This window comes from Jaculus jaculus, chromosome 1 (genome assembly GCF_020740685.1).
Source record: "Jaculus jaculus isolate mJacJac1 chromosome 1, mJacJac1.mat.Y.cur, whole genome shotgun sequence".
NCBI classification, from domain to species: domain Eukaryota; kingdom Metazoa; phylum Chordata; class Mammalia; order Rodentia; family Dipodidae; genus Jaculus; species Jaculus jaculus.
The window spans coordinates 75,926,054-75,947,775 of NC_059102.1; the positions used below are offsets into that span (position 1 = coordinate 75,926,054).

At 36.8% G+C, this 21,722-nt stretch overlaps 1 pseudogene; it reads left to right on the forward strand.

Moving 5' to 3' along the window:
• Window positions 1-1,148: 1,148 nt before the first annotated feature.
• Window positions 1,149-21,722, forward strand: part of LOC101600607 — a 132,317-nt pseudogene continuing 111,743 nt past the window's right edge.

Genomic DNA, 21,722 nt, shown 5'->3' on the forward strand with positions numbered 1-21,722 from the left:
CTCCTGATGGAATACATGAGAAGACATAATTTTAGTATTCTCATCCCAGTGAGTTTCAGTCAAAGTTAAGTGGAAAAGCAGCCCAACATGCCATCTAAAAAGACTGGATATTTTGTTAAGTATATAAGCAAACATGTCTAGTGAAAATAGAAAAATACAATACTCATAGTGAAAAGTTTCCATTTGTTCTTTTAATAATAAATGAAGTTACTCACTAAAAGTAATAGTTAAGATTACTATTTTCATTTGGTAGCTAGTTTGATTTTCTCTACTGTAAAGTAAAGATAATAGGAAAATGGAGATGCCAAAATCTGATATTTCCACAGCTGCCAAAATGTGCTGTTTAAGACCATCTGCAGAGCAAAACAGAATAATAGGAGGATATGACATTTACAAAAGGATGACTCTAACACAATGACAATCAATCCTTATCTTCCAATCACATTTTAATAGAATAAATTTGCTATAGTCATGAACATGAAACGGTACTTGGCAGTGCAGGTTGTTTTAAATGGATACTCTCTTTAAGATAAACCTTCTCCATCTGTTCAGCTGTCCAATTACTGATGACTATAGTATGTAATTCACAATTACGTCATAAAAATAAGATCTACATTACATATCAGCTCATGGCAGAGATTTCTGATCTATGTTGTTTGGCATCTGTTGCAGTATTAATATTTATTCCCTTCCAACAAACACATGGCCTTCCCACTTAGGAAACTCTTAAATAAATATGTTTGTTAGAAAAGAAATGATTTCTCTACCAGTTTACTTCATTTCATAATCATATCTTACTGTTCAGTGTCACTTGCCTTCCACTATAACCAGTCTTATACAGTCCAACCCTGTTGTGCTTTTGAGCCTTCACAGCTGCCATCAGTCAGAGAACAAACTAATTAATTAAGTCACAAAAAGCCAAATCTTTCACATTGTACAGTGATAGCGATTTTTTAGCTTATTTTAGAAAGATAAATGGTATAATTGGGTAAGGAAATACTTATATGTACATGTGAATGTACACATGTACACACAGATATAGAGAGGGAAGGAGAGAAAGAGAGCCAGTATTTCATTTGAGGGCATATTGCATTGTTTTAAGGATCAATTAGAGGAAAGGCCCTGCTTTCCAACCTGGGCTGGGAACAATGGCTCCGGCTAAGAAGAGTGGTGATAAAAAGAAGGGCTGTTCTGCCATCGACCAGGTGGTGACCCTAGAGTACACCATCAACATTCACAAGTGTATTCATGGAGTGGGTTTCAAGAAGCAGGCTCCTCAGGCCCTCAATGAGATCCAGAAGTTTGTCATGAAGCAAATGTGGACTCCAGATGTTCACATTTATACCAGGCTCAACAAAGTTGTCTGGGTCAAGGTAATGACCCATATCTTATCCATGTACAGTCATCAAGGAAATGGAATGAGGATGAACATTCACCAAACAAGCTTTATACTTCGGTGACCTATGTCCTTGTTACCACATTCAAAAATCTGCAGACTGTCAATGTGAATGAGAACTACCTCCTTGAATGTAAAAATAAAGTTATAAAAGGAAGAAGAAGAAGAAAGATGGAGGAGGAGCAGGAAGAAGAAAAGCCCTAAGAGCAAACTGAAGTGGACAGGCAAGACTAACAAACACAAGATGGTAGATGGGCCATGCAATCCATTTGCCATCGTAATTCTTCCACTTAGGTTTGGGGATGTGGGAAACTTCCTGAGGCAATCTCAACAGCTACCCTGATGTCTTCTTCTGTAAACCTGTATGCTCAGCTACTCAGCTGTTCCCTTCACTTAGGCTTGCCTTGGATGTAGTTCTCCCACTTTTCTAATCACTAACATGACTGTCTTCAGTATATGGTTCATTCAAAGATTGGAACCTTGAGTTCCTTTTGTGTAGCTACACCATGCTGACATACTCACAAGGATTTTTAATGAAGGTCTTATTTCTAGTGGTGATTATGGAAAGCACCAAATAAGTAATCAAAGATGCAATGTACATCATACTACCAACAGGAAAACTTTCTCTTCAAGGAAGCCATTAGTTTGAGCAAAACAACTCAAGCCAATAAGACTAGAAACATTGGCTGTGAGGGCCTTTCCATCAGAATGACATCTGTTAGAATTGTGTACACTGAGAATTCTTAACAATCATCTGGGCCAACACAACATCTGGTAATTGTGTTTAATAGTCTGTCACAATCAGATGTGCAGCAGATTCATTGGTCCTTTATCTGACTTTTCATAAAGCCTTATCTATGGGTCCTATAGCAGGCATCAACTCATAGTGATATATTAACATGTATGTCTTTCCATATGAGTTAGGAGAGCCACCAAATAAGTGTTACAATCTGGATTGGAGCTTCCAACCCCAAATTTATAAGATGACAGCTTGACTCCTAGTGCCAATGTTCTGATTAGATTTGGAGACAGAAGTTTCAAAGAACTGATTATGGTTAAATGCTATCATTAAAGTGGTCTCTAATCCAATATGACTTGTATCTTTATAAAAACATGAGATTAAGGTACAGATAAGTGCATAGAGGAAGACCATATGAAGACAAATGGAGAATATAGTGACTTGGTTTCAGGAGAAACCAAACCTGACCACTCCTTTATCTCTCAAAGTCTCAGAACAGTGAGAAATTCATTTTAATCATTTCCTACTACCCAGTCATTAGTACTTTGTTATGACATCATAGTAGACTAATGTAGTCAAGAACTAAGTTTTGGCTTCTGGTTAAGATAGTGGTGTAGGAACCACACAAAAGCAGCCTAGGGGAGAAAAAGCCAAAAAAAAAAAAAAAAAAAAAAGAAAGAAAGAAAGAAGAAGAAGAAAAAGAAAAAAGTGAGGTGTTTAAGAAATTACCAACTGTAGCAGAGAAGTAGGAGAGGTCCACAGCATCTAGAGACCACATAGGCACACAGAAGTGGCTCCAGCAGGGGTGGAACCAGGCCCATGGTGGCACCAGGCCCATGGTGGCAGCAGGTCCATGGGGCCACAGCTGCAATGCTTGGATTGAGCCACAGGAAAAGCCAGGTAAGGGGATTTCCCACTAACACTGGAGCTCCTCACAAACTCAAGAAATGTAAAAGAAGGGCCATAGGCACCAATGAAGGAGTCATGCGATCACATGGAGCAATAGGAGAACTTGACCCACATCCTCCCCTCCCCCACTGCCACCACAATTGCCAGCAAGGACCAGAGACCTGAGGAAGGAAAATCATAGCACCCTGCACCGGTGACCAGCACAGCAATCCAGCGACCCAGCCAGCCTCCTTGAACCCACAGCATACCAAAGAGGGACCCAAGTAGGAGTGCAGCATAACTGAGACCAAAATCATCCCAAAAGGTTTTAATCGCAACAGGTCAGTACCTCCCAAATAAGCCTCCTATATAGGTTTTAATCAGAAGTGTTAGTTGCACCTTCCATATCAGGATAATTTATATGTTAAATGGGATGGATGGTTATATTTGCTATTCTTAAATAAGCTATATTTTGGGCTTGTTATTTGTTGCTTCCTGATTTATAGTGATTTTGTTTCCTCTTCTGTTGTTCATTAGGGAAGGGTCTCACTTGGTCACAAGCTGGCTTGGAACCCTCAATAGACCAGAAATTTAGGGTATGGGGAAACACACACCCTAAGGGACAGTGACTTTGTTAGAGGATCTGGTTGTCATAGTACATACTCTGTGCTGTTTTGGATTGAATGTGCACATTGTTTAGTTAAATTTTAGAATCTTCCTGCATTTTGTTGTATTCAGCCTACTTGAATACTCCCATAACAGGTAAACCAAACATCAAGGGTCACATATGTAGATACTCTGAGAGTCTTAAGAGCCACAACCAGCACCTTGAGGTCCTACCCTGAAGATATATAACATCAGATTGATTGATACATCTAATTATATTGCAGCTAACTAGAAAATCCAAGGATTAAATTAATCCAAGATACAAAAATATGTACATCATAAAACAAGAAACACCAAAATTCAAGGAAATATAAATCCACCAAAAAGTATTAATGCTTCAGAAATGACCTCCAGAGAGAATGAGTTAGAGGAAATGTTTGAGAAAGATTTCAAAAGAATGCTTATAAATATGCTCAAAGTAGTGAGAAAAAAATTTAAAAAAATGAAAGAGGAAATCAAAGTAATCAAAGAAGACACAAGAAACCAATGTAATGAAATAAAGAGGTCAATACAAGAAATAAAAAGGATATAGAAATAATGAAGAAAAACCAGTCAGAATTACTAACTATGAAGAACACATTCAATAAAATAAAAATCTCTGAAGAAAATCTCACCAGTAAAATTGGTGAAGGAGAAGACAGAATATCTAAACTAGAAGACCAGGTGGTAGGTATAATACAGTCCAACTAAGTGAAAGACAAACTAATAAGAAAGTATGAATTGGAAACTCAATATATTTGGGACATCATGAACAGATCAAACACAAGAATTCAGGGTATAGTAGAAAGAGAAAAAATTCACTGCAAAGGCATAGTAGGCATTTTCAACAAAATCACAGAAGAAAACTTCCCCCAAATTGGGAAAGAGATGCCATTATAGAGACAGGTATCCTTTAGAAAACCAACCAGACTAAACCTGGAAACAAACCCTCCTTTCCATAATATAATTAAACTACCAAACATTCAAACCAAAGAAAATATATTGAAGGCAGTTAGAGAGAAAAATCAAGTTACATACAAAGGCAAGCCCATCAGGATCACAGGAGATTATTCAAAACAAACTTTAAAAGCCAGAGGGCTTGAAGTCATGTCTTCCATTTTCTGAAATATAACCATTGTCAACCAAGGTTACTTCTTCTTGCAAAGCTATCCATTCAAAAAGACAGAGAAATAAGGACATTCCACAACAAAAAAAAAAAAAAAAAAAAAAAAAAAAAAAAAAAAGCAGACTAAAGAAATACTTGAAGACAAAACCAGCAATACAGAAAATACTTGAAAGAAAAGCACATATATAAGGAACCTGGAAAAAAAAAAAACATATTCAAATACTAGTTAATACAAGAGAGAAAAGTAAAACCAGAAGAAGTACAAAATATGACAAAAATAAATACACACCTTTAAATAATATCTCTTAATATCAATGGGTTAAACAGCAGGATACATCCATTTGTTCCTCCAAGAAACTCAACTTTATACAAAAGATGGATACTATCTTAGGGTGAAATTTTGGAAAAGAAGCAGGGATTTCTATTTTAATATCTGACAGGATAGACTTCAGTCCAACATTAGTTAGTAAAGATAAGGAAGGTCACTTTATATTGATTACAAACACACTCCAACAGGAGGACATGGCAGTCCTAAACATTTATGCCCTTAACAAGGGGCTCACAACTTCATCAAACAAACACTATTAGAACTAAGGTCACAGATAACACCAAACACAGTTGTAGTGGGTGAAGGCAATACCCCACTCTCATCAATTGACAGGTCATCCCAGCAAAAAATAAATAGATATATACAGGACATTTCATCCAAATGATGCATAAATCACATTCTTTTCAGCAGCACATGGAACATTCTCTAAAATAGCCCACATATTAGGACACAAAGCAAATCTTTACAAATATAGGAAAATTGAAATAATTCCTTGCATTCTATCTGACCACAGGATGGAATCAAACTACAAATCAACAGCAAGAAAAGTTATAGAGCACACAAAAAATCATGGAAGCTAAACAATACACTACTAAATAATGAATGGATCAATGAATAAATCAAGAAGGAAATCAAAAAATTCATAGAGTTAAATGAAAATGAGAACATAATATATCAAAACCTTCAGGACACATGAGCCCAGGAAGCTTTGGTGCATTACCTCTTGAGAGCTCAGTAACTTTGGCGAGCCAGCCAGGGTGGAGCTCAGGCGGCTTTGGCAAGTGAGAGCCAAAGCCCAGGCTGCTTGGCAACTGCCTCAGGCTGCTTCAGATTCCCATTGTGCTTGAGCCCAGGCTGATCCACCCACCTATGTGCACATACACTGTGATGGGCAGACCACAGCACAAAAATGTAACATGTAAACATCAAATGGAATAAAATCAAGTTAGATCAACCAGTACTACAATGAACATCTCTAATCAAAACATAGAAGAGTCATTAGGATGAGAACACCAAAATATAGCTATGAGTAATGCAACCCTGACCAAGCTACTGGTAGAAATTGCAGAAAAGCAACAAAGGACCAATATTCGTGTGGATGCTGCCATCACTACACTAGACCTAATAGATAAGAAAATGGAAGGAGTTCAAAGACAGTTAAGAGATTTGAGGGAGAGTGGGGAAAAAAAAAGATGACCTCAAAAATCAGCTGGCAATGCTAAACAAAGACATAAAGAAATGCAAGGATGAACTCCAAGAAGCATCAAGAAAATGGGAAAATGATGAGAAAAGGGAGCTTGACAGAGGGATGGAAACTATACATAGGAAAGTAGTAGAAAATGCAAACCTAGTTGAACAAGTCCAAAATTCTCTAGAAGTTCTAAAGAATAGAGTCAGCCATGTGGAGGATAGAAACTCTGATCTGGAAGACAAGATGGGAGAAACAGTTCAAGAGTTCAAAAATTTCAGAAAGTTCAAAAGTTTCTGGGAACAGAACATGAGGGAATTGTGGGATACCCTTAAACATCCTAATATCAGGATCATTGGAATACCACAAGGAGAAGAAATTCAGATCAAAGGCATGGAGAACTTATTTAACAACATAATTGAAGAAAACTTCCCCAGTCTCTTAAAAGAAAGGCCCATCAAGATACAAGAAACCAACTGAACACCAAACAGACTGGACCAAAGGAGAAACTCTCCAAGACATATTGTCATTAAGACGATAAACATTGACACAAAAGAGAAAATCCTAAAAGCAGGTAGGGGAAAAAGCACCCCAACTTGAAAGATAACCCCATCATAATTACTTCAGACTTCTCAATGGAAACCCTGAAAGCCAGAAGGGCTTGGATTGAAACACTGCAAAGTCAAACCCAAACTATTCTACCTAGCAAAAACATCCCCATAATAGATGGTGAAAGAAAAACCTTCCATGACAAAACTCAGCTATACAATTTTATGAACACAAAACCAAACCTACAGAGTGTATTTCAGGAAATTCTCCACAGAGAAGAAACAAAGGATCATACTCATATGCTTACAAGAAGCAGATCATAATAACCAAACTCACGGTGGGCACAAAAAAACTTCAAAGTCCATGAAAACATCAAACCACATATACCATCACTATATGCCAGGAATCAAATCAAATCTCACAGTCATTACACCAAATATTAATGGCCTTAATTCACCCATAAAGAGATACAAGCTAACAGGATGGATCAAAACATTAGGACCTGCAATCTGTTGTCTTCAAGAAACCCACCTCACCACTAAAGACAGACACCTCCTCAGGGTGAAAGGGTGGAAAACAATATTTCAAGCAAATGGGAAAAGAAACAAGCATGTATAGCTATATTAATATCCAATAAAATAGACTTCAAACCAAAAATAATCAAAAAAGACAAAGAAGGCCACTTCCTACTTATCAAGGTAACGATCCATCAAGAGGATATAACAATCATAAATCCGTATGCACCAAACACAGTGGCACCACAGTTCATAAACCAAAGTCTACTTGAAAATATAACAGAAATAAGCAAAAACACCATCATAGTTCTTCAATACACCATTATCAATAATAGATCATCAAAACAGAAACTCAACAGGGAGTAAGAGAGCTCAACAAAACCTTAGAAGATTTACACCTAACAGACATCTACAGAACTTTCCACCCCAAATCCACAGACTACACATTCTTCTTAGGAGCCCATGGAACATTCTCTAAAATTGACCATATACTGGGTCACAAAGTCTGCCTCCACGTATTTAGGAAGATTGACATAATTCCTTGCATGATGTCAGAACACAATGATATAATGCTGGAAATAAACCACAAAAGGCCCACCAAGAATCCCAATGGCACCTGCAAACTAGATAGCACACATTTAAACAATAAAGGGATAGTGGATGAAATAAAAAGCAAAATTGAAAAAATTCTAGAATTGAATAAGAATGAGAACACATCATACCAAATCTTATGGGACACAATAAAGGTGGCCCTCGGGGGAAAATTCATAGCACTGAATGCCTTCATAAAACACACAGAGAGATCCAAAATCAGTAACCTAACCATCCACCTAAAGACACTGAAAAAATAAGAAAAATCCAACCCAAAGAACTCCAGAAGGAAAGAAATACTTAAGATCAGAGCAGAAATTATTGAATTGGAAACTAAGAAAACAATTAAGACAATTGACAAAATAAAGAGCTGGTTCTTTGAAAAAATAAACAAGATTGACAAACACCTGGACAATTTGATCAAGCAAAAAAATAAAATAAAAGAGAGAGAGAGAGAGATGCTTCAAATTAACAAAATTCAAAATGAAAAAGGAGAGATCACAACATACATAAGTGAAATTGGGAGAATCATCAGGACTTATTTCAAAAACCTCTAGTCCAATAAAATGGATAATGTGGAGGAAATGGATAAATTACTGGGTGCATACCAGCTATCAATGCTAAAATGAGAGCAGAATGATCTCTTCAGTGAAACTATCACACTCATAGAGATTGAAAAACTAATAAAAAAAAACCTTACCAAAAAGAAGAGTCCAGGACCAGATGGCTTCTCAGCTGAATTCTATCAAACCTTCATGGAAGAACTCATGCCAATCTTCCTCAAACTGTGCCACATAATTGGAGAACAGGGAAAGCTACCCAACTCCATTTATGAAACTAGTATCACCCTAATTCCAAAACCAGGCAGAGATGTCACAAGAAAAGCAAACTACTGGCCTATTTCCCTAATGAACTTAGATGCAAAGCTCCTGAACAAAATCCTCGTAAACCAAATCCAACAACACATCAAAAGCATTATCCACCTTGACCAAGTGGGATTCATCCCAGGAATGCAGGGGTGGTTCAACATACACAAATCTATCAGTGTAATACACCACATAAAAGGCCCTTGAAAAAATACAATATCACTTCATGATCAAAACATTGGAGAGAATTGGCAAGGTTGGTTCATATCTTAACATACTAAAGGCAATATACAAAGCTCCTAAGGCCCAAATAATACTTAATGGAGAGAGACCAGAGGAATTCCCATGAAGATCAGGAACAAGACAGGATTGTCCACTCTCACCTCTGCTTTTCAATATAGTACTGGAAGTCCTAGCTCAAGCCACAAGACAGGAGAAGGAAATAAAAGGGATATAACTTGAAAAGAGAAGTTAAGTTAGCTCTATTTGCTGATGACACATTTGTATATGTAAGAGAGCCGAGAGACTCCATCCCAAAACTCCTGAAGCGAAGAGGCAGGATACAACATCAATGCACAGAAATCATTAGCCTTTCTATATGCAAAAGGCAAAGATACAGAGAAAGAAATAAGGGACATGGTCCCATTTTCAATAGCAACAAAAAATAAAAATAAAACACCTTGGAATAATGTTAACCAAGGAAGTAAACTATCTATACAACAAGAACATAAAAACTCTCAAAAAAGAAATTGAGGAGGACTTGAGGAAATGGAAAGACCTCCCATGCTCCTGGATAGGCAGAATTAACATTGTGAAGAAGGCAATCCTACCAAAGGCACTATACAGATTTAATGCAATTCTAATTAAAATCCCTACAGTGTTCTGCCCAGAGATAGAAAAAATGATCTCAAATTTTATATGAAAAGACAGATGGCCTCACATATCCAAACATATCTTCAGCAAAAGAAATACCTCTGGAGGCATCACCATCCCTGATCTAAAGCTATATTGCCAAGCTATAGTAATAAAAACAGCATGGTACTGCCATAAAAACAGGAATATAGACCAATGGAATAGATTTGAGGACCTGGACTTTGGGTCAAACATCTATAGTTATTTGATATTTGACAAAGGCCCTACCAATATGGGCTGGAAAAAAAGAGAGCATCTTAAACAAATGATGCTGGACAACTGGGTAAAATTATGCAGGAAATTGAAACCTGATCCACACATTTCACCACGCAATACACTCACATCTGAATGGATCAAAGACCTCAATCCTCAAGACCAGAAACTCAACTACTACTGGAAGAAAATATAGGAAGTAGATGCCATGATATAGGAATGGAAAAAGACTTCCTGAACAAAATCCCAGTAGCTCATGATCTTAAACAATCATTCAACCAATGGGATCACATGAAGCTGAAGAGTTTCTTTACAGATAAGAATACAATAAGAGGGCTGGAGAGATGGCTTAGCGGTTAAGCGCTTGCCTGTGAAGCCTAAGGACCCCGGTTCGAGGCTCAGTTCCCCAGGTCCCACGTTAGCCAGATGCACAAGGGGGCGCACGCGTCTGGAGTTCGTTTGCAGTGGCTGGAAGCCCTGGCGTGCCCATTCTCTCTCTCTCCCTCTGTCTTTCTCTCTGTGTCTGTCGCTCTCAAATAAATAAAAATTTTAAAAAAAAAAGAATACAATAAGAAATGCCAATAGATTACCCGCAGAATGGAGAAAATATTTGTGGTTTGTTTATCCAACTGATAGAGGCCTAATCTCTAGAATCTACAAAGAGCTCAAAAATCTAAACTGTAAGAAGTCAAACACCCCACTCACAAAATGGGGCAAAGAGATGAACAGGCAGTTCACAGAGGAACCCTTCTACAGTGTTGGTGGGAATGCAATCTGGTCCAGCCAGTGGAAATCAGTGTGGAAGATCCTAAGACAGCTAAAAATAGATTTACCATATGACCCAGCTATAGCACTCCTAGGCATATGTCCTAAGGACTCATCTCATTACCTTAGAGATACTTGCTCAACTATGTTTATTGCTGCTCAGTTCACAATATCTTGGAAATGGAACCAGCCTTGATGTCCCTCAACTTATGAGTAGATAATGAAGATATGGCATATTTATACAATGGATTGAGTAAAAAAAAAAAAATGTGGAGGGAGAGCTAATCAAAATCTAAGAGGATAGAAATAAATCATATGAAAACTCACTTTTTTGGACAATGGAACACTCAGGACGCATAGATTGTTAGTAGAACATATTCAGTGCCAGGGATGGGTTACCTTCCAGTGCGATGTTGGCCAGGGAGGTCTCTCATGCCCCGAAAACATTACAGGCCATTGTGGTGGCCCTTGGTTTCCCACCAGGAATAGATGGTAAGACCCTATTGCTGAAGGCTTCACAGACTTGGGCTGCAAGGCCACTGAAAAATCCTGCTGGAACTGATCTGATAAACTCCTCCTTGTAGAACAGCTGACAGAAAGCTAGAGGAAGCTATTCTGCATGCAATGGGAGAAAGAGAAATCACCAGTGAAGCTACTCAACAGTGGACACTGGAAGCCTTATATTTGGCCATCCAGGCCAAATGAGCCCACAAGTGGAATAGTGGCTCATCTGTCGTGGCGAATACCAACTGCCCTCTAGTTGGACTGGAGGCCCGCTCCATGGGAGGGAATACACCCTGGGTATTGAAAACCTAAAACATGAGTAGTCATGAGCCCTAGGACTATAACATCTGCTGCTGTTTGGCTAAATGTATATATTATGCTCATCAAACTGCCCATGAGCACTTCTCTTAACATTCATACCCATATATTAATGCTACTCTCACTTTTGGTTAGAGAATCTTCCCTTTTCAGATGGCAGTTCCCTTGGGATGACTCAGAAGGCACCACGGTGCTGAAAGTAAGTGACCGGAGTGCTCAGCACTGCAATATCTCTATCACACCTTCCAAGGCTCAGAATCCATTGCAGAAGAAGTAATGGGGTGGCGGAAAGACTGTTAGAACCACAGGAAAGGTAGGACTCCTTACAATGTGCTCCTCCAGACACAAAATGGCCTGGATATCCATGTCCTCACAGTACCTGATACTACCTACACAAGACCATCATAATAGGAGAAAAAGATGATGACATCAAAATAAAGGAGAGACTGATTGAGTGTGTGTGGGGGGATATGATGGAGAATGGAGTTTCAAATGGGGAAGTGGGGTGAGGGAGGGCATTACCATAGGATTGTTTACAATCATGGATGTTGTTAATAAAAAAAATATTTTAAAAAGAACTGCTTTATTCTCACTTCCAAGCTATTTCAAAAATTAACTTTGTTTATACAGTCTCTTCTCTGTGTATTTTTATTTATGAGATAGCAACTTAATTAAGTTTTGTTTAAAAATTAAAAATATCAGTCTTTTGCCTGAGCTTGCATCAGGAAGCTTCCTACTTACACACCCTTAAGTTTTCCTGTCAGAGAGAAAACAGTTGAATAGAGGTCTCATGAAAGATAGAGCTCATAAACTGTCTGTCCAGGAGTAGAGGCAAGGTCTCAACATTTAGGATAGATAGATTATACCATAATTACAACAAAATTCCCATGTTTTCATGGTTTTTGGATCATCCTTCAGTAACTTCTTATGATGTCACTTCACAGTGCCACAGGGTATAGTTTGGTACAGCAGGCTATGTTCATTCTTCTGGAAGCAGATGGAAAATGCTCCTGGTGAACTATTAGGTAATTCTTGAAGTTTCCACCTAGGAAACATCACTTCTGTCCACATTTCACTGATACAACAAATCACATGGAAATTCATGATTTATCATAGAAGAAAAATATAGTTTTTCTGTAGTAAGGATCATCACTGAGAATTTTTGGAGATAAGTACTATGATTTATCACAAAGTACAAGAGGACAAGAAAGCTAAATGTTAAATTTGATTGACAACACACACACACACACACACACACACAAACACAAAATTTTATAAGAGAGAGAGAAAGAGAATTGATGCACCAGGGCCTCCAGCCACTGCAATTGAACTCCAGACGCATGCACCATGTTGTACACATGTGTGACCTTCTATGCTTGCGTCACCTTGTGCATCTGGCCTATGTGGGATCTGTAGAGTTGAAATAAGTTCTTAAGCTTTGTAGGCAAGTGCCTTAAGCACTAAGCTATATCTCCAGGCCTTTATTTTCATTTTTTTTAGGAAATAATGTTACTAAAAATTTAGCAAACAATAAATGTTTACTTAAAATTAGGATAATGCATAGAAGTGCTAATTATTTAAATCAGTAATTACTACTTTCTTCCAGAGAAAAACCTTCTTAACTTATTGATGTAAACACTTATGTTTCTGGTATTTTGTTTAATGTAAGAACAGATTTTTTTTTTAACCAGTTCTTTCCCAGGTATTTTCTGCTTAATCTCTTTGAGAAGTATATGACAAATAACAGTAGATTTTAATTCCCAGGAAAACTTCAAAGATTCAACTCTGTTTTACCCAAGATTAGTTACTTTTCCTACCATAACAGAAGTTGCTATATTCGTGACTGTTCAAAACCCTCTGTTATGTAAATCTTTAATTTCTAGACTGTAAAAAGCTGTGAGCAATTAGCTGAGTGTAGTTGTGTCCTGGAATTAACTCTGAGCATCTTCTCTGAGTCTCCAATTCCCTGCAATTTTCCCACCAGCCTGCCCCAATGGCCCACTCATTTTTAAAATTTTTCCCTTTTATTTTTTTCTGGAGATCCGTTTTCTATAGTGTCATAGTAGTGAAAGACCGACATTTTAGGGATTTTTCCATATAAAGAATCTGTGCCTAATAGATTTGTGGGTTTAACTCTGACCTTCTTGATGCTTCATGGAACTTGGAATGGAAAATTGTTTTGAAGAATAGGGGAATGGATATGAGATTGCAAGTGAGAGAAAAGTAATTATATAGAAAAACTGGAAAGGCAAATACTTAGTAATGCAATCCTGCCATCTAACCAAAATGTCGTCTGCTGCATACGTTGTTTCATAACCTGTTCGGCCTCGTGCATGTATATCCTTGTCTGTAATTGGCATTGTATCCTATCCCAATCTTCTTTGTTTTTTGTTCTACTTCCTGCGAGGAAGACATGTTTCTAACAATGGAAAACAACATGTGTTTTGCTTGTCTGCTGACTTTTCATTTGGAGAAAGGTTGGGCAGGCAGGCAGACAACTATTGAGGGCTGAAGGCTCAAAGAAAGATGCAGCTTTTTACTCAGGCTAGTAAGAAAACATCATTGAATTGACCTCCTCCACACCTTCCATCACATCCAGTTGTCTGACCCAAATTGGGAAAATGGAAAAAAAAAAGAATGGTCTTCTGGTTCATCAGTTAATTGAACAACTTATTAAAATCAATATTAATGATACTGTAATGTATGTCTCAGTGATTAGTAGAGAGAGAATGATGACTGAGTCAGCCACCAACAAGCCCTCGTCTTTTCACAGCGTCATTTCTTATTCAGTATGGGGACTCTATTGCTTTGTTATACTGGATTCAGTTTCCTTGACTTTTAGAGTGTCTATTCTGGATACTCAATGTGTTTTAGTCTATCTTGTAGAAAAAAAGTTTTGGAATAAATAAAAACTTGTGATTCTTTGAATGCATTTTATATTTAATATAGTGACTGGAAAAGCTATAATTATTAGGTTTTCCAAGCTATGGCATTCTCAATCAACTTAACACATGGTAATTTGAATCTCTCTTTTTTGTTGCTATGATAAAAACTATTATTCTTCTTGAAATCTCATCTTAAATATGCAATGTGTTATCAAGAGTAGGTGATATCACAATAAAAGAAGTAATATTGTACTAAAATTTCTTGAAATTTATGTTGTAAAGTGAACTCTTCTACCATAAAGAGAAGGGTATCCTGATCCTTACATAATTATTGGCCACTACTTATTCATAAGTTGTATTAGAAGTAAGGATCCAAGTTTAATTATTCTAAAAATAGTATATTCTTTGTAAGTGTAATCTTTGCATATATAATGTCTGTCTATTCAAGAATTAACAAAACTTGGAAAACAAAACTGTTAGAAATAATGGGCAGTGATTAGTTTTTAGATCATCACTCTATAGAAAATCTGTTTTGAGTACTCCAGCTGTCACAACAGTTTTGTCAACATGAACACAACTTAATCCTCACTGGGCGCTAAGCCCAAATCTGCTGTATTTATGTAGAAGTATTTTTACCTACACTCCAGTCAGACTTACCTTCTTCTTGTCCTCTACACCTGCTTAAGACTCTAATATCCATCTTCTAGCATCTACTCATCTTCCCCAGCCTGTTGAAACATCATCTATCCTTAAAGACTTGCACTCTAATGAAATAATATTCTCCTTGTGGCTGTTCATAATGGAACAAGTCTTTCATCTCCTGTGATGTGTAGTATGTCTGTTGACTACAGAGACAATACTGTGGTCATCTAAAATATCCTGCTGCTGTCTGTAAAGTGCTGGGCACAGAGTAGACAGAAGGGTTATATTTTTTACAAGTACTTTCAAGCCTCAGCATCTAGTACAGTGAGCCCCAAATTGGTCCTTAGAAAACACTGGTTGAATGAATTGAATAATACCACATGGATGCAGTCATTCTACTTGCCCTTTACACAAGCACCAGAAGAAAGACACTGGGATCTATTTTTTTTTTAAATGTGTGGTCCCTTTAAAAAGAATCCCTGACATCCCAAAAGGTTAGCCAAGTCACACAGCACAGAACACAGACTGATCATATCAATATTAATAAGACCAATAGAGTGCCTCTGGCTTCAGTGCAATTCTGAAACTGCAACACGAATAATAAAATACAAACTAATTCCAAAAATAGTTTACCTCCTGGAGACCTTAAGATGGATTTCATTAATGGGGTCTCTCTCTCTCTCTCTCTCTCTCTTACACACACACACACACACACACACATCCCAGAAGATGTTTGCTGTTTGCAATTCTTTATTTTTTCAAACTTATCCTTAGGAATTGTGTGTGTGTGTGTGTGAGAGAGAGAGAGAGAGAGAGAGAGAACAGAGTCACAGATAATATGATCAGACACTTTAAATTCAACTCAGTGAGTTAAACGATCCCAGATCAACTCCTAGATAAATATATAGGCACAGCTTTAAATATTTTAAAAAGATTTATGTTAATATTGACTATGTTAACTTATAGTCCTAAAAGAATGTTGGGCTAGGTACCTTAAAATATTTTTTTTCTGTTCTATTTCTGAATTGAAATTATTCCTTAGGTCTACGGCCATACCATCCTCAACCTGGCTGATCTTATCATGTTAAATGTATTCCTTAGTTCTCAAAAGCTATAATTCCTTCATCTCATAAGTCCCATAACTTATTCAATAATGTACTTTCTTTTAACAAAATTATAGAATTTTGTCTCTGGAAAGCACTTTGAACACAGTAAGACTCCCCTGTCTACCTTTTTACCCTTATGCTGAGGAGTCTAAAATTCTGATTGTGAATTCTCAAGACCCCAAAGGGTGATTGAAACTCCATAAATATGAATACATATCCATTTATGTCAAGATCATTCTTTCCTTTTTGCTTTTTGGTTTATTTACAAACTGTAAATGAACTCACTCTATTATATAGGGATAATGTATTGGTTACTTTAATCAAAGGAAAAAAATAACATTTAAATAAAAACCTAAATGTACTTTATATTTCCAGAAAACATTTAAGACTTTATCCATACATCAATTTCATCCATTTAATAAAAATGTATTAAGTACTTACTAGCTGGGTAGTATGATTAGAAGAGATTCCATTTCCCCTTGTAAATTTATAAACAAGCACATACATTTGCTTAAATATTTATAAATCTCAGAAGTATTTTCTGACATATTAACTAAAGGAAAGAATAGTGAAGATTTGGCATGATTTCTCCACATCTGAATCTTGAGTGTACACTCTATATACCATGTGTCTCCTCCAGCAAAGGGCAGCTGCTTAGAGGCAGAAGTGTTGGAACATAATTTTCCATGTTTCTTCTCAGTGGTACACATTCCAGTTCCATCCTCTGTCTATTCCATCCTCTGTCTATTACCCACCCTTCTGGTCACTCTGTGCTAATTGGAAGTCTATGCAGACTGACTACTTTCAGCTCCAAAAAATTTTGGAGCTTACTTATGTAATAGCTAACCCCTGAATGGAGTTTGGTATATGAAACTGCCTTCAAATCTATGATTAACTTACTGTGTAAGAAAACATGTTAGTAAGAGCCTCTGCTGCTAAATTAACTTCTAACCCTTGCTGTGTCCTTCCCAGTGACTCTTGGAAAGTTTTTGGTTTCTTCAATTAAATCAATATATTGAGATGAAATCTTGCAACCATGGGCCAACCTTTGAAAGCTCTATTAAGGGCCGTGCACAGCATGGCCCATTCAGCCTTCCACAACTTTGCTGTTTGAAGCCTCAGTGCTGAGCTGGCCTCAGTGGCATTCTGCCTGAGTTCCTTATTGACTATGCTTCTCTTTTGATCTGCCTCTAATTCACCTTGTGCTTTGTGCTGCCTCCTGTTCTGTTGGGATCGATGGATGTTTATTGTGTCATTGGTTGTATCACTAATGGCTGAACTATAAGTCTGTTGAATGTGTTCAGTTTATGTCTCCACAAAACTTTTTTTTTTTTTTTTTGCCTTCTTATATGTTAATTTCTCTAGATCTCCTGAACTGAAAAGAAGAAACTCAAAGACAATCAGGTTTTGGTAGACATGAACTGTAGTTACAACAATATCAGTGACTAGGTTCCCCCTTGAAACAGCTTCTGATAGAGGCATGTGCCCATTCCCAGAGAAACAGGCATTTGACCAATTCTTTCTGCAGAATGTGAGATTAGACTTCCTTCCATATTCTTCTGTAAGACCTGCAGAGAATTTTGGCCTCTCCTAGCTATACTTATAACCAGCAGCTTTTAATCTCTTTTGACAGTCTATTCTCAAACTCTTAGAAATGTCATGAAATTAGTATTTGTTTGGTAGCCCTCATACTGTCCTTATGTACACAGTAATTAGTTCTCAATAATGTATGCCAGTTCATTTATGCAGTAATCACATCAAACTGGGAAACACATGAAGATAAAACCTGATGACTTCCATATTTTCCTGATGAAATATTCCTGGCATAAAGACTTTTCCTTTATAAATCATGACTACTCTATTGATTTACTTGTTTCCCATTTTCCAAATTAACTCAATTTAAAAAAATGTGGATCAAAGAAAACAACAGAAATGAATAAATAGATGTACCTTTCAATTACATGCATTTGTGGTTTTATTACTGCCTTTAGCATATATTACAAGACTGGGTTGCCGCTTAGAAAGGAAATCTTCCAAACTAGTAAATAAAGCTGTTATTTAAATATAAAATGTATTGATCACAGTTGTTTAATTAAAACTGAAAAATTAATTTAAAAAATTGGGTCTTGGCAATAAAGATATTACTTATGAATGCATATGCATTGTTAATTAAAACAAATACTATCACATGTGTTTATTGGATTCTTCTTAATCTTTGTTGGAAGAGGCACATGTGAAATGAGTGGGAAATGGAAATGTTTCAGTTACATGTTGCAAAATAAGAAGGCACTCCAAAACATAGTGAATTAAAATCACAATGATTTACTATCGATCTTATGAGTTGACTAGTTTCAACTAGATGGTTCTTCTGCTCAGTGTTGAGTCAACAGGGATCACTAGTGTTCACATACATGCATGGTCCTTGATGCTTCTCCATCTTGTTTACCATGTCACTAGCTACTCATAGCTTGAAGATTTCAGATATATGGCCTATGTGTTATGCATGGTTAACTGGTATCAAAGAGGGACAGGAAGGCTCTGTCAGTCTTCCTAAGGTCAGTTATCTCTTCCACCAAACTCTCTTAGCCTCAATAAGTTGATTTTCCCATCTAGATTTAAAAGGGGATGAAATACACTTTGCTCCTTAGTGAGTGGAGTGTAATGTATGAATAGGGATATCTTTAGAGACTAACACAGAAAGTATACTGACTATATACTCCTCTTATAGGTACCCATGCCCCAAATTATTTGTTTTGCTCAGAAAGACATAAATAGTTTTGCCACAAAACTATTGTCTCCAGGAATAATGGACCTGGACACATGTCTGAAATAAAATGAAAATGTCATCTGTGTTATTATCTGCTAATATCTCTTATTTTTTTTTAGAAATCAACACTAATACTACATCATGCACAGGTTTCATACTATCAGTGGCATTAAACTTGTTTCTCTTTATAGGAGACAAAAGGTGTCAGTATGTATATGGAGGTATGTATGAAGTGTCTGTACATTATAGGCATATACTGTTCAGACTGTTTCAAGGAAGATTACATTGTCCCAGATATGACTGTGTAGCTAGTTGGAAGCCAGAACCTTATTTTTCCTTTTTTTTTTAATCAGGGAGTACTAGAGAAGTATTATTTATTAAAAATAATTTTTAGTTATATGGTAAAAATATACGAAAACATTTCAGTGTACCAAAAGGGTCTCTTTATGATCCAAAGTTTGAAAGTTTAATGAACCCAACAAGGCTCAGGGAAATTTTGCAGAAGAGGGGGCAGAAAGAATGTCAGAGCCACATGTTGGGTCATGATATACAGACATTTATCGTACCAATAACTGTGGGCTAACTCCACAATGCACGACCCATATACCTCAACAAGGAGGGGCCAATGGGGAAGGGGTAGGTCACAGATGAGCCTAATAAAGGTACCAAACTGCCTGTACTTGCAAAATAGAAAACTAATTTAAAAAAATAAATAAATAAAACTTATTCTTCCTTAAAAAATTAAAAGGTAGGAAATTTTGGACTTTAGTAGCCTCAGCATCTTCTTTTTAATCACTAAAACACTTAGTAAAAAAATATTTCCTACAGGAGCTGAAAGCTCTCATTGTCTCTTTGACATCCATTTTCATTGGTAATCACCTTGTAAACTTATTCTCACTAAGGTATAAATAGCTAATACAGTTGGCCATGTTACCTCTCCAGAATCATTTGTGTTTTCATGTAATACCAGAATTAAGATATCAGTGCATTTATTTGGTGTTTGGGCATCATTAAGCAAGTTGAAGAAGTAGAATTGTTCATTGGGGTTTCTGAATTCTAGAGGACGAATTTAATATATTTCTAGGTGATTTTCCTACCTCTCACCTTCAGTGTCCTTTGTTGAGTTCCCAGAAAATGCAAAGCAATGGCAATGACATAAGCAAAATATAATTAGGAAAGCAATCTGTTGGAAAAAGAAATAATGCTTTTCAAAATGAAGTCGTGTACCGTGCAGAGAATTTGGGCACTCTCCATTGTTGTAGAGGATCCATGCCACGGTTCCTCACCATTAGCCTTGATACTGAAAGAAGTAACTTCAATTATTTTGACCTCCAAACTAACTGAACTCTTTGCACTTCTCAAGCTGCTTTGAGAAGTTTTCAGGGCTTAATAAAACTTACTTGGAAAAATAATTATTAGGAAGGACTTGCATATATTATTCCCTGCATTCTTTATTTTTTGTTTGTAAATGACATTCCTTGATATTTTTGATGAGGAAAAAATAAAATCATGTTCCATAAATAAATCATTGGTGAGTGATGATTGAATTGTGTGCTGTCATTTTTTATTTCTAGTGTTGACAGGCACAGTGTGTGGCTGTCATGGATAGAAATCATGCTATGGAACCAGCTACTGTGAGCAACATTGCTGGTGTGGTGGTGGGTCCACAATAGCCATTATGACCCTAAGTAGCACATGGGCTTCAATATGGATGGGGGTTCTGGAAGAACTTGTACTGATATGAAAAAAAAAATAGAGGAATCACTGGCCCAGCAAATGAGACAGCAGCAGGAAATATGATGCCGTTATTGTTAGAAGCTCATGATTTCTCTTCACTAAAAGTTAATCCAAGTCAGGCACTGTGCTAGGCCATTCTCATAGATTACTTCCCTAAATCTTTATGACAGCTTGATGAGGGAAATGATATTATGATATTTGTATTATAAATGATGACTCCAAAATAAGCCTGAATAAGCAAAGTACTTTACCCAATGTATACAAATAAGAACTAGCAGAAGAGAAATTTGATTTAAACCTAACAAATCAAACTCCTGAACCCACACTGCTTTACAAAGACAATCTGTATACTGTGAAAGCAATTTTTTTAGTGTATTGCTTTAAGCTTTGGCACATCTACTCAACCAGGTAACCCTTACCACACTCAAATTATTTTTTAAAAAATTTCCTACCCAAATGTCCCCTATCTCTCATGTCCAGTCCCTAGCAACCACTGACTTTTTTCTTTTCTTTACATCATTTACTTTCCAAAATATCATATGACTGGAATCATATGGCATGTAGCTCTTTTCTATGCCATAGTGCTGGGTTTTAAATCTAGAGTCTTGTGTGTATGAATATCATAAAACTGAATTTCCTGCCCAGGACACACGTGGCCTGACTGGCTGGCTTCTTTCTATTATCATCACCAGCAACTGGTATCCATACATGCTGTAGAAGAAATCAGTGGCTGATGCCTTTTCCTTCCTAAGTAATGTTCCATTCTATGGATATATTATCATGAGTTTATTTTTCATTCATGGAAGGACATTTGGATTGCTTATAGTTTTTTATATCACAATATCCTTTACCATAATAAAACACTTCCTTTACTCAGATAGAAATATCTCCCATTTATCCCAGCCAAATTTCCCAGGCATAACTTTGTTTTAGTATCCTCTTATCAATTACAGAAGATCCTTTGCATAGAACCAGCTGAGGTATTATTCTATTGGCTACACTTTATCCCATGTAAAAGTGCATTTAAATCTTCATTCTGTC